At 43.0% G+C, this 12,220-nt stretch overlaps 1 long non-coding RNA gene across 2 annotated transcripts in view; it reads left to right on the top strand.

The window, feature by feature from the left end:
* Nucleotides 1-1,665: 1,665 nt before the first annotated feature.
* Nucleotides 1,666-12,220, top strand: part of LOC115525158 — a 33,405-nt gene continuing 22,850 nt past the window's right edge. The window contains exons 1-3 of one of the 2 annotated variants that reach the window (XR_003972307.1): nt 1,666-1,754; nt 8,531-8,680; nt 8,808-8,915. This is a non-coding gene — a long non-coding RNA (uncharacterized LOC115525158). Of the gene's footprint in view, nt 1,755-8,530; nt 8,681-8,807; nt 9,067-12,220 lie in introns of those variants that run through there. The other variant, XR_003972306.1, reaches the window with a different exon arrangement.

Here is a 12,220-nt window from a genome sequence, read left to right as displayed (position 1 = left end):
GGGGATTTTTCAGGAAAGAGCCTCCAGCCCCAACTTCTCCAACTGCCAACTCCTTATCTCTTATTTGGAAACCACTGCAGTCTGGATCCCCTGGAGGGCATTTGGGGAACAATCTTCCCTTCTCACGATGGCACCAAACCTTCTGTTGGAAGGTGTCGAGGGAGGAGGAGAAAGCCTTTCCAACAGCGAAACGAACCAGGGTAAAGAGAAAAAAAGAGAACTGATGACCCACGTACCTCAATATATGTCACTTACCTGAGCAGAACCGGACAGCATGTTCCGAGATGAGAGCCAGCCCCAAAGCCGAAAGAACAGGAGGGCAGGGGAAGAAGCTCAGAGGAGAGGACAGAAGTCGAACAAAGTGAAGCAATGCAAAATAAACTAAAATAAACTAAAATAAGGCCCAGTGGAGGGGTACAGGAGTGGTGTCAGACCCACAGTGGACACGATGATTCCTGCAGGCTGACCGAGAACGGCAGGCTGCGATGGTGGCCAAGAGCTATTGCCAGGTCTGGGTGAAAGGAGACCTGAACCACTTTGCCGTGTAGAAACTCACCCGCCTATGCATCTTGGCCCATGGGGAGCTGATTAGGTTACAGCCTGAGAAAATACTCGCTCGTAATTATGATCTCTAGCTATCAGGAACGTTGGCTTGTATGTTTTACTAAGGAAGTAAAAGAAGTTTGCGATACGTGAAGCGTTTAATCTAAAAGCTAAAGTTTTGGCGAAAGGGTTAAATTCAATGGTCGGTGACTGTGTTCTATAAAGCCATCGATTCCTTGAAGTGCTGGAAAATTGATGTGAAAATGACATTTTACCTTACGGTTGACATAAAAGGATTGGAAATGAAATGTCAAAGGAAAAAGACCCTTGCCTTGAAATTATTATCAATGCAGTGGCGGCAATTAGGGAGACATACACATTTTAGAATGAAAGGAATAATAATAAAGACGACCCGAAACACACACGCACGTATACGTACATGCTCAGATACACACAGGTGCACATACACACATACTCCTACACACCCATACGCACCCACACAGGCACACTCATCCACTCACACGTTCACACACACTTTCATACACATGCTCACTTTTACATACACATACTCGCACACACTCATACACACACACACACACACACACACACACACACACACACACACTCGTGATCAAAGCTCTCCTGTTTCCTTTTATTCTGCCCCCTCCCCTGCCGTTTTACAGAAAGGCCCGCGTTCTTACCCTTCCTGTTTCAGGATTTCTAAGTATGAAATCTACCCGGAAGGTAGGAGAAAAGTCAGCTTGGGGAACGTCACGAAAATCCTTAGCAGAACAGAGGTTCCGAGAAAGCTCCTTTATCTGATACACCTACCGCGTGACTTATCCCACACTCCCCCCCCCCCCCCCCCCCCCCACTTCACATTGGCCTCAAGCGCCCATTTCCGGGGCTTCTGGGCTCCCGCGTTATTGACAAGCAGGCCCTTCCCCCATCCCCTCGGGGACACCGCAGGAGTCTGCGGTGAGCCACCACTTTAGCAAGGGGAAGTCAGGGAGTAAGAATCTGTTATTTCATCATCTCAGGGGCAGAGTGCCCGCCTCCCTACCTGTTTACTAACTAAGTGGGCACCACTAAAAACTCCCTAGAACAGGAAGTCTAGGATCTGATGTTCACCATCTTCTCGTCTCTGTTTCCCTTGGACGCAGAGATGGCTTCGAAGGAACCAGAGAAGCTGCATGGGATGAAGGCCTGCGGTGAGGCCGGATGGAGATCACCTAGGGCCCCCCCCCCCCCCCCCCCGGAACCCACGCTTGGCTTCTTACTTTTAAAACACAGGCTTGTAAAGCACATGCCTGGTTTGCCCAAACGTCGGAGGAACAGATAAACATTTAGACGGTGGACTGATAAGATCTCGGAAATGATAATTCCTGGAGCTCAGAGGGAGCTCTGTGTGCGGCTCTCTGGCATTTGTTTATTTGTGTGTGTGAGGGTTTTACAAGCGAATCCCGGGTGGAAGAATAATAGTGATCCCTGTGGCACCAGCGGCTGACTGGGGGCATTTTGTGGGCTAGTAGCTTCTTTCAGCGGTAATTGCTCTGTGAACATTCCTTTGCAAATTTTGAAACAAGTGCTAGAAGCGGCCAAGTAAAGTTTTCTGTCTCTCTCTCTCTCTCTCTCGCTCTCTTTTTTTTTCCCCAGAGAGTTAAAATGAGCCAACTTTAGAGCTCGTTTTGAAAACCGCTTTCTCACGCTTTCTTAGGGATTGAGAGTGAAGGAAATTGAGTATCATCTGCATTGGACCTTTGGATGTGGGTGAGAGCAAAAGCCAAGCCCTGGGTTATTGTAATTGAGCAAGACAGAGAAGGAGATTTAGAAAATTCAGGTCGTAAAGGGCCCCTGGGGTCACTTGTTGTAAGGTTCCTCCCATTGTCCTTGAGGAATCTGAGACCCCCGGTGCCAATAACCCGGGTTTCTTGAATCTGAGTCATCTGCTGCAGGTGTTGAGAGCCTGGGGGTGGAAGAGGATGAAGTTACGTGGGTTCAGGCCACGGTGTCAGTGGGGGAGATTTTGGAGGAACAGGGCAGGTGAGCCGTCAGAAATGCCTTGCAAGGAGTCAACGTCATAGTCGGGGAGATGGAGACAGATTCCTCCCAGGCCACTTCCCGACAAATCTGCCATTCCTCTTCCTGAGTTAGAGGGAGGAAAAATGTGCTATTTTCTAAGGTGACTAAGGTGGGTGCTCAGCTTAGCAGACCTGCCCCGGTTTTATCGTTACTTACCAGACCACCCAAGGACCTGCCCGCATTATTGGAAAAGACCCAGAAGGTCACTCTGGGCTATGAATTTTTCCACTGCTGGTCTCAGAGCTCTGGGTGTGCGTGGAGGCAGAAGGCGAAGAAGGCTGAATCTTCATCGTGCCTCTACCAAAGCTGTTATGTTTTAGATTTTCTGTATTAGAATTCTCAGTAAGGTTTCCTTTGGGGAGAAGAAGGGAGTTCTGTCCATTAACAAAATGTTTGAAAAGTGACTCGTCTAATCGCTTCTCATTTTACCAGTGAGGAAACCGACACCCAGAAGGTTAATTAGCTAACGTGGGATTCCACGGTTAATGGTGCAGATTAAGTTACAACTCTAATCTTTTGACCACCGGGATACTGGTGGTGATTGCAAAGGGGGTCCCGGACTCAGAGAGGACTCTACATGTCGCTTGTACTACCTAGAATTCTCCTTTAAAGTACTGATGTTTCCATGGCAAGAGTCACCCATATCTGTGGGTCACATCTGTTTAATAGCAGCATAGTTACATGTGGGTTGGATGATGTTGATAAATTCTTTTTTTTCTCATATTATCATCATATGATAATTCTGAAGACCTGTTTTGCTTCTTATGTGAAAAAGACACCAAGATAAAATTTCTTGTTTTAAATAATTGATCGATAACTAAAATGTTAACCAAGTGGTGAGCCTCCTGATATTTTGCAGAACGCTTCCCACCCCCAGAAACAGAAATAATTATGTTTGTGGACTGTTAAGGCTTATAGGAATAAGCAAGCTTATTGCTTGCTCCCATTTTCCCTTCCCTCTTTCAGCTCGAAAGCTCAGCTTTATTTGATCCACTTTATTCAACTTTTAAATATTGTCTGTCATCACCGTGCGGTAACAACGCAGTGTTTATCTTCCGTAAGAGAATACAAGGTAATCTCTATCCAGAGGAGAATAATAGCTAAAGGTATTGGCAGACTAATAGAAAGCTGTTGTAGGAAAAATTGAAATGTGGAGCTAAGTGCTATTTTCCAGTTTCTGTTGAGTCGGTTCTCAATAGTTTGTGGAAAGCATCCTCAAGGTTTGAACTAGTGACTGTCTTCCTAACATCACCTTAGGTGTTACAGTTACCTACGGGAGCAAATCCAGCTCCCTGCCTTAGGACCTGTAGGCTAGAGTTTTACAAAGGATGTTCTGGGAACCTGGAGGAAGAACAAATAAACGAGACGCGGCACGTGGGGCGCAGAAAGGGTTCTAACAGCAATACTTGCTTTCAGAGAGGTTTTGGGGGACTGAGCTGGAGTAAACCAAAGGAGAAAAAGCAGGGTGGAAAGTACACCACCACCTAAGAAGTTTGAAGCTACGTGGGAAACGTAAGTCTTTTGCGATGCCTGCAAAGAAGAAAGAAGGAAGAAAGAGGAGCAGGCAAGCAGGCAGTGGATGGATTGCAGAGAGCTCTGTGAGCCAAGATGAGAGTTTAAACTAGGTTCTAAAATCTAGGGCCAAACAGTGAAGAAGTTCACGCCTAGGGGTGGTGGAAACCAAAGGCAAATTAAAGTCAAAGCTTTTGAGGCAAAGACAAAGCCCTATGGTTGTCATGAAATGGGGTGGCTAAGTTGGGTTTAGGGAGAAAAATTTTTGCGGTGGAAGAGATCAAGGGTATTAAGTGTTCAATACCAGGTACAAGATCAATCGTCTGTCATCAGACATGGATGTCATACACAGTGTTTTTGGGAGTAGAGGTAGAAAAGAAAGATGGCAGCTAGAAATTCAAACTCTCAACCGCTAACAGAGGGAGGCAGGGATGTGATGAAGAACTTGATGAGGCTAAGCTGTTTTTATTTCCAGGTTGGGGAGGTGTGATTGGGAAGAGAAATAGGAAGGTGGCAGGGAGACTCTCTGTCTTGTAAATTCTGTGTACATGGAGGTGGAGGGGGAGGGCCCAGTTGATTCCTCTTGAGAGTTAAGGGGTGAGTTATGTCCGAGTTTAAGGGAAAAGTGTCCATGAATTTTCCATATGATGATCCTGAAAATACCAGGTGAGTAAGTTGCTCAGTAAATGGCTACTAAACGTTGAGTAAACAGCTGTGACTGTTCTCTGGAGAAATGGATCCTGATGATGCCACATCTTTGGCCCCTTTCCTGGAGTACTGAGATATTTGCAGTGTTATTACATGTTAATATCTCCAGTCCTAGCAGGGAAGGTTTATTGCCATCGATTTGCCTTCAAGCACAGTGCAGCTGCATTTCCTGATTTCAAGGGCATTCCCTCAGTTACCCATATTTACCGAGTGCTGTTGTGTGTTCCGTGCTGGAGGTACAAAAGGGAATACATTAGGAACTTTTCCCTCTTCTCATGGAAACCTCCTCTGTTCAAGTAGGTGTGGAGTGTTAGGAAGATTTTTTTTTTTAATGCTTAACTAATATTTCTCCTTGAAAAACCAACAACAAAAATAAGCCACTCTTTAGAGCAACATTATAGTACATTATCTTAAAAGACGAAGGTGTACTGCAAGGTATAAATAAATCGATATCTGTGTGTGACCATTAATTGTTAACCACTGTCAGCCACTGCTTCATCTAACCTGTACTTAACTTCCTGTTCTTGAATCCTAGAATGTATTAGATGTTTTAGAAGCATTGTCATTGATCCCTGAGGAATATGGCACCCGTTGTCCCCGAATTACTTTGTTCAGTTGTTGCGTTTTCTTCTTATGTATTTCTTAGATGTTTCATACAACTAACAATTTGTCTTTACTCATCTTCCTGTGTTTTCTTTTTGGGTCTCATATTTCTTTACAAATGGTCTTTAGTCACTATTTAGGCTAATCCCTGTTGTGGTATTGAATACCACTATGACTCCTGGCAGAGGTGTATAATTTTTCCCTTTTGGAAGAGGAAGAGAATTTTACTCATTCCAAGAAGAAATTGAGCTCATTAGCTGTGTACCTTTTTGACAGTTTGCATTAATTTCCTTCACTGCCACAAACAGTCTGAGTTGGAATGAGAAAAAGTTCAGGTTACACCCCAAATTACTTTGGTTAAGGGTTATCCATTTCCTCTAACAAATTTTAAAAGTAACAATGAAAAAATGTGACCAGTTTTAACAATAAAGCTAAAAATGGCTTTAATTGCAGGTTTTGTAAAACTCCAGTGACTGTTACAAATTCTGTGAAGACCCGTAAGACTAAAATTACGATTATTACATTTGTAGTTTTATTATTTTTAAACACAGGTACAAAGTCTAAGGCACATTTAAAAAAAAATTTTTTTTAATGTTTATTTATTTTTGAGACAGAGAGAGACAGAGCATGAACGGGGGAGGGGCAGAGAGAGAGGGAGACACAGAATCGGAAGCAGGCTCCAGGCTCCGAGCCATCAGCCCAGAGCCCGACGCGGGGCTCCAACTCGCGGACCGTGAGATCGTGACCTGAGCTGAAGTCGGACGCTTCACCGACTGAGCCACCCAGGCGCCCCAGTCTAAGGCACATTTAAGAGTAATTTTTTTGTTAGCAAGTTCAGTTTTAAAATAATCTTAAAATACCGCATTCTTTCTGTGTGATCAAAGGTAGAAAGCTCCCTTTGATCGTATCTACTTGGTTCCACTAAACTGTCAGAAGGGCAGAAGGATCCCAATTATTTTATGTGACTGTATGTATACATGTAGAGATCGCAAATTAACATAATTCCATAAATTGACACAATTAAATCACATTTATGACAAGATGTATCCTTGATGGGCACTGTTACTTGAGTCTCAAGCAATTGAATCATTCTCCCTCCTTCCTTGAGAAGTTCTGGAGGATTGAAAAATGATTACCCTTGCTGCGAAGGTAACCATGTGACAGAATGATGTGTTCTGGCCAATGAGATGTTAGAATTCCACTTGGGAGCCTCTAGGAAAGATTTTGCTTTCCCAGGAAAACGTCAAGTGCAAGAGGAGAGCTCCTTAGTTCTGTCCTTTCTATCTTCCTGCCCTGAAGGTGGTTATGTGGGAAAATGATAGGTGGACCTATGGCAGCCATCTTTATTAGGATCATGAGACAAAACACCTAAGGCCTAAAGGCCATCCTGTTTAGGATGATGGAAAATGGAGAAAGGATCTTAAAGGGTAGAAGGAAGGATAGGAAAAAGAAATGAACCTAGTTCTCTGAGGATCACTTCGTTACCTTTGTTGCCAAATTTGGAACTACTTACTTCTGGTTTCATCATCTGTGAGGTAATTGCTTAAACTTCTACTGGCAGCTGAATTCTAACTGATACATTTTAACATTTTTCTGACTCATTCCCAGCCTCACATTTGATTAGTAAGTAATAGCAGATATTTAAACCCAGGTTTTTCGATTCAAAGCCCAGTGTTTTCCTGGCTCTGCTGTCTTTCCACATGGTTATAATTTGGGAAATAAATACATACACTGTGAAGTAATAACATACATTACCCATTATGAAGACTTGCCCTCCTCTTATTTAAAGCCCTATTTCTCTCATAACCCTCTGGACTGCTCTCTTATGGTTTGTCCAACAAGTTCTGGGAATGAATTTCCCTGTGTTACCCTCTGTTTCCCTTATCATTGAATGTTTGTTTACCTCATTATAACTTCAGACAAGTTACTGATCATCAAATTTGTTTTCCTGATCTTTATAAGAGGATAATTTATATTAACCTTTTGCATATTTCGCGGTCTTGTTGAGTGGGAAGGGGCTCAGGGGTATGGGGCTCAGTTTATTACCAACATTCTAAGTTTTGCTTGCTCGTGGTTGCTATACAGGTGTTTAAATCTTTATAGAAATCAGATACTGAATAAAGGCCCATAATGACACAATACATTTTCACCTGCCTTTGTCTGTAAAGTAATGGGTGTGCTTAACATTTTTATTCAATTTTTAGTGGTGAAAGCCTGGTCCATCATTTTCCTTAGTTGATTTATCTCTTTTTAGACCTTTTTAAAAGATCTATATGTGGATATTTGGTATACATATAACTGAGATCTAATCATAGCATTATATATGTACTCAGAGAAACCACAGAAATTTTCCAGTCAGAGCATATAACTAACACTGGGAACTATGATTAGTCTCTTAAGAATGTGGCCTTAAATGAGCAGGCCCTCTCAATACACTATAAAACCAGGTTATAAGGGACCAGAGATTGCATTGATACTCATTAAGGGAAAAATGACTCCTAAGCTAGTGAGACTCAACTCTTGGAGTTAATTAAATGTACCAATATATTTAAAGAAAATGTATCCAACGGGTGGGTTGAGAAGCCACAGAAACAGAAAAAGGAGAAATCTAGAGATCTTTGTGCTGTTCAACCAAGACTTGTCTGAGAGAGACGATGTTCTGAACCGCTCTACTTCCAAAGGCAGGAGTCTTACTGTTTTTATTATGAATCTCTGACACGTATGGGCTGTTTCAGTGTTGCTACTGCACCCATTTATGTAATTGAATCCTCATAAAAACTGAAGGATGTAAGCACTACCATTATCCTTATTTTATAGATGAGGATATGAAAGCTGAAGGAGGCCAAATTATTTAGGTTCACACAGCTCGTGAATGGCAGCGTTAGGATCTGAACTTAGTCTAGAGAACCTGTGTGCGTAGCCACAATTCGGTGAGTTTATAATGACAAAAGGGCGCTCTGGCCTGAGTTTTGCAGAAAGCAAGCAATCTGAGGATTAGACGTCTGCGACTTGTCCAACCGTATATGTGAGAATTCAGGCAGTAATTCAAAGTCTCTCGAATCTTGTGTTGATGTATTTCCAGCATAACAAGATGCTTCTCCGTGAGGAAATCATTCAGGAATCGACCAGTGAAGATGAGACTGCCTTCAGCGCTGGGCAACACTGGAAGCCTGTGCTCTTTGGAAGGAAGTAGATATGCATAGCTCTCACGCACGTGTACGTGTATTTAAATGTATGTGTGTGTTTATGTGTGGAGTCAGTCCTCATTATTTGTGGATTCCGTGTTCGTGAATTTTCCCACTTGCTCAAATTTGTCACCTCTACATCAATACTCATGGTACCTTTGTGGCCATTTGCAGACATGCACAGAGTGGAAGAACCTCTGGATCACCCGGTACCCGTGTTCCCAGTGAGTTTGGACAAAGTGACCCTCTGGCTTCTTGTTTTAACTTTCATGATGTAAAGAAGTATCCTTTTCTCGATATACTTAATGCCACATTTTTCACACTTCTGTGCTGCTTTGGGTGACTTTGTTATTTAGAATGGTCCCCAAGTGTAGTGCTAAAGTCTTTCCTAAGTGCAAGGAGGCTGCAATATGTCTTAAGGAGAAAAAAAAAATGTTAAATATACTTTGTTTACAGTGCTGTTGGCTGTGAGTTTAATGTTAATGAATCAATGATATATATATATATATATATACACACACATACATACATATATATACATATGTATTAATGTTTATTTATTTATTTTTGAAGAAGAATGAGAAGGAGAGGGAGGGGAAGAGAGAGAGGAAGAGAGAGAATCCCAAGCAGGCCCCGTGCTGTCGGCACAGAGCCTGGTGAGGGGCTTGAACTCACTAACAGTGAAATCATGACCTGAGTCGAAATCAAGAGTTGGATGCTTCACAGACTGAGGCACGCAGGCACCCCTGAATCAATGACATATATTAAACAGAAACAAGGTTGTGTGTTGACCAGTTGATGAAAATGTGAGCCGATGCTTGAAGGAACTTAAAGCCCTGTTTCCTCCAGGAGCCGTGGTTCAGTATTTGCTGATTTGGTGTTTGTGGTGACTTTATAGAATATAAGAACTATGGATAATGAGAATCAATTGTGTGTGTGTGTGTGTGTGTATATATATATATATATATATGCGAGATGGATAGATATAGATAGCTACAACATGTCTATATCTAGATAGGAACACAAAGGTGTCCATTTCTGTCTCTCTCTTTATACAGATATAAATATATAAAGATATGAGAAGCTATCAGTATAATAAACCCTCAATTAACATGCTAGCTATCATTATCTAGTATCTGACTAGGATTGCTCTCCAAACCGCAGTCACTCCTGGGAATGATGATGATGAGTTTTCTGGCGCTAAGTAGCACTTCTCCATAGTATGGAACAGTAATAAACAAAGCCAAGTCCTGACTCTCATGGAACTTACGTTATAACATAAGCTAAAATACTAGTAACTAGAAAGTACCCACCAGTTTTTGAACGACCTAAAGATCTTCAAGAACAAGTGAAAGTTGGAGGAAGAAAGAGCATAGTTCAAAGTTCAGTAGCTGTGTTAGACTAAACTGGACGGGTAAATACGTGAGTAAGGGGTAGGGGGTTTTTGTCATGACTCGTCCTCGTTCTGAAATGTAGTATTCTGTGAATAGGTCTGGAGCTCTACATTAACAATGAGAATGCTATCGAATGCAGGAAACGAACACATGTTCTAGCTTTCAGGTCAATTAGTATGATATTCCTCTTTCCTTTCTAGGTTGAAGAAGCAGATCTGTTCCGATGCAATGCCAACTGAATACATGATCTGATTGTTTCAGTTATCCTGTGCCAAAAAAAGCAAGAACAGGCTTTCCGGTGTTCATTATGGAGTATTGAACATATTTAGTGTTAGAGTGCCTTAGAAACAAACCACTATTCAAAGCTTTCTAGGCAATTTGAATCAGGTTGCCGAGCTTTGAAAAAAAAAAAAAACAACACTGCAGCCCAGTTTAGAGGATCCAAGTACTTGGAAAACATATATACTCTAGGCTATGTAAAAAATGCAGCACTCAAGCCAATATGAGCTGTACTCAGAGCAATGCAGAGGGGAGCAATACGAGGGTAGATTTTAATTCCAAAAGGAGGGGAAGAGAAGGGACAGTGTCATGAGCATTTGCAAGACAGGACAAAGATAAGTCCAGTTTGTCTCAATAAAATATGCATAGTTATGGAGAATTCTATGAGGGAGGGTCATTTAAGTGAGACCCAGAATGATCCACTAGATATCAAAGCCATATATGAGCCTTTGCTAGAATGGTGGCCACATAAGTCCAGTCCTAGAATTCCTCTGGGTAGTCTATCTGGACCATCGGACCACACCACCTCGATATCTGGTGTCTGGGTGAAGGATCTGGAAGAGAGAATCAGGACCCTGCTCCAGAACATACGGGCTAAGAGGTAGGAGAGAAAGCCTGTTTAAATGAAATCGGACCTCATATATAAACTGACTCAGCTATTTCTAAAGCCCCCATTTATCCCTAAAATGCAAGAATTGTGAGAAAGAAATATGATATTCTTATTTCACAACAAGAGTCATTTTCTCAGCCGCAAAATTAAAAAGCACTGCCAGTAGGCCTGCATCATATACTGTTCATGCTATTTCCTCCTCGGGATGCAGAATTGCTTCCTTTCATGTGGGGGAACTTTATTCCAGAGCTAACCAAATAACAAGGTAGAAGATGCATGCGTGTGGTGCCGTGAGCTATGGTGCTCACAATCCCTTCAAGAAAATCTGAGGCAGGAAGGAGGTTGGGGAAGCAGTTCATTCCTGCAGAAGGTGGGTGTCTTTTAATGGATAAGCCCTGCCCCGGGGGCTCATTGTCAGCTGGAACAAGGTGTTCTCAGAGCTTACTGTAGGCTGAGGTTCCTCCTACCAAATCCCAAAGCCCGCGTCTTTCTCCGGTATGAGAACTGCAGCTGAGGCTGAGGACTTGCCAAAATGGCCCTGCTCTCTCTCCCCTTCTCTTTATCCTTCAAAGGTGTCTCCCCTTCTTCCAGTCCCCCCAAATCCCTCCAGTGTCTAATGCTGTCTTTGCCGCTGCTTCTTGGAGATCATGACGGAGACGCATGAAAGAAAGGAAGGACTTCTTAGTCCATAAGAACACAGAGACAAGAAAGGACTGATATGTGCATTTCTGACACTGGTCACCAGGTGCCCTCTGGGACCAAGGACCTGATGGAGCCTTCTAGAATTAAGTAGGAGGTGACACAGACCAGCCTCCCTTCTTGGACCGTTCCCAGGAGGGACAGATGAGCCACCTGATGTGGACTGGGGGTCAAGGACTCTGACTTCATCTTGGAACACTAGCTGATTTGGGGTGAGAAGAAATAGACCGAGGTTCGCACAATGAACCCACAGGCAGCTGTAGGTTTCTGCACTGAGAGCGAGGTGAGAAGACAGCTTTGTGGAGAAAGGCCAAGGTTGTACGCCTAGCTGCATGCTGAGTTTCTTTCACAACTTTCCATTCAGCGTTCAGAGTGTACTTCTGGGACCTCCTCTTTCAGAGCTGCCCTAAATGTTCATTTGGCAGCGCCTCTGGATGGAAATGCTGGGAATTTGCCTGGGAATATGCCTCTGCCCCCCGCCGTATGGGTAGATCAGAGCTTCAGGCGTTTCTCTTTGCTTGTAGCTGGAAAAGACTCAATTTGAAAGGTGAAAGGAGCAGAGGGATCATGGATATTACTGAAATACAAAGCACACTGACGTTATC

Source organism: Lynx canadensis, chromosome A1, assembly GCF_007474595.2.
Source record: "Lynx canadensis isolate LIC74 chromosome A1, mLynCan4.pri.v2, whole genome shotgun sequence".
NCBI classification, from domain to species: Eukaryota; Metazoa; Chordata; class Mammalia; order Carnivora; family Felidae; genus Lynx; species Lynx canadensis.
Note: the sequence above shows the minus strand (reverse complement) of the source record. Positions and strands in the feature narration are given on the sequence as shown.